The sequence below is a fragment of the Salvelinus sp. IW2-2015 genome, unplaced genomic scaffold, assembly GCF_002910315.2.
Source record: "Salvelinus sp. IW2-2015 unplaced genomic scaffold, ASM291031v2 Un_scaffold7602, whole genome shotgun sequence".
NCBI classification, from domain to species: domain Eukaryota; kingdom Metazoa; phylum Chordata; class Actinopteri; order Salmoniformes; family Salmonidae; genus Salvelinus; species Salvelinus sp. IW2-2015.
In genome coordinates, this window is record NW_019948862.1 from 9,921 (window position 1) to 11,762 (window position 1,842).

Below are 1,842 nucleotides of genomic sequence, written 5' to 3' on the forward strand. Positions count from 1 at the left end.
AATCTAGTCCTCTATAGGTGAGTCAGAGTTTGTTAATCTAGTCCTCTATAGTGAGTCAGGTGTGTAATCTAGTCCTCTATAGGTGAGTCACGGTGTGTTAATCTAGTCCTCTATAGGTGAGTTAGTGTGTTAGTCTAGTCCTCTATAGGTGAGTCAGGTGTGTTAATCTAGTCCTCTATAGGTGAGTCAGTGTGTTAATCTAGTCCTCTATAGGTGAGTCAGGTGTGTTAATCTAGTCCTCTATCGGTGAGTCAGGTGTGTTAATCTATCCTCTATTGGTGATCAGTGTGTTAATCTCCTCTATAGGTGAGTCAGGTGTGTTAATCTCCTCTATAGTGAGTCAGGTGTGTTAATCTAGTCCTCTATAGGTAGTCAGGGTGTTAATCTTCCTCTATAGGTGAGTCAGGTGTGTTAATCCCTCTATAGGTGATCAGTTGTTAATCTCCCTATAGTAGTCAGTGTTAATCTCCTCTATAGCTGAGTCAGTGTGTTAATCTAGTCCTCTATCGGTGAGTCAGGTGTGTTAATCTAGTCCTCTATAGGTGAGTCAGGGTGTTAACTATCTATAGGTGAGTCAGTGTGTATCTAGTCCTCTATAGGTGAGTCAGGTGTGTTAATCTAGTCCTCTATAGGTGAGTCAGCGTTTAATCTCCTCTATAGCTGAGTCAGGTGTGTTAATCTCCTCTATAGCTGAGTCAGGTGTGTTAATCTAGTCCTCTATCGTGTAGTCAGGTGTGTAATCTCCTCTATAGCTGAGTCAGGTGTGAATCTAGTCCCTATAGCTGAGTCAGTGTGTTAATCTCCTCTATAGCTGAGTCAGGGTGTTAATCTAGTCCTCTATCGGTGAGTCAGGTGTGTTAATCTAGTCCTCCTATCGGTGAGTCAGGTGTGTTAATCTAGTCCTCTATAGGTGAGTCAGTGTGTTAATCTAGTCTCTATAGCTGAGTCAGGTACTATAGAGTGTTCCTGTGCAATGGCAGCTAACTCCTTTAAAACTCTGCATATAGAACCGTAGCGAAGACTCTGTTCCTGGCCTGCGAGGAATGTTGGGACAGGGGGAACGTCGTTTTATCTGCTGTTTCCATTGGTAGAACACTCTTCCTGTATTCACTATCACTGTGTCTGAGGGCTCTGAGAGACAGAGGGGAGAGAGAGACAGAGGGGAGAGAGAGACAGAGGGGGAGAGAGAGACAGAGGGGGGAGAAAGAGAGAGACAGAGGGAGATAAAAGGAGAAGAGAGAAAAAAGGGAGAGTCAGGAGTGGTGTTGGATGGATGGATGGATGGATGATGGATGGATGGGGTGGATGGATGGATGGATGGATGATGGATGGAGGATGGATGGAATGTATGGATGGGTGGTGAGATGGATGGATGATGGATGGTGGATGATGGAAGATGGTGGATGGATGGATGATGGATGTGGGATTGGGATGGATGAGATGATGTGGATGGGATGGATGATGTATGGATGGATGGATGGATGGATGGATGATGGATGGTGGATGATGGATGATGGATGGATGATGGAGGAGATGGATATGATGATGGATGTGAGAGGATGATAGGATGGATGAGGAGGATGGATGATGAGGATGGATATGGATGGTGATGGATGGTGATGGGTGGTGGATGGATGATGTGATGATATGGATGGTGATGGATGATGATGGATGGATGTGATGGATGATGGATGGGTGATTGAGGAGGATGATAATGGATGGATGGATGGAGATTTGGATGATGGTGTGATGGATGGAAGATGGATGGATGGATGGATGATGGATGTTGGATGGATTGGTGGGTGGGTGGGTGGTGGTGGATGGATCCAACCTCTGGAGTTT

At 45.4% G+C, this 1,842-nt stretch overlaps 1 long non-coding RNA gene across 1 annotated transcript; it reads left to right on the top strand.

Annotated features, from left to right (window-relative positions):
- The first annotated feature begins 485 nt into the window (after nucleotides 1–485).
- LOC139027122 (uncharacterized) lies at nucleotides 486–1,033 on the top strand. The gene is made up of 3 exons (XR_011479170.1): nucleotides 486–542; nucleotides 600–642; nucleotides 821–1,033. It is a non-coding gene; the product is annotated as an uncharacterized lncRNA (long non-coding RNA).
- Nucleotides 1,034–1,842: the final 809 nt, after the last annotated feature.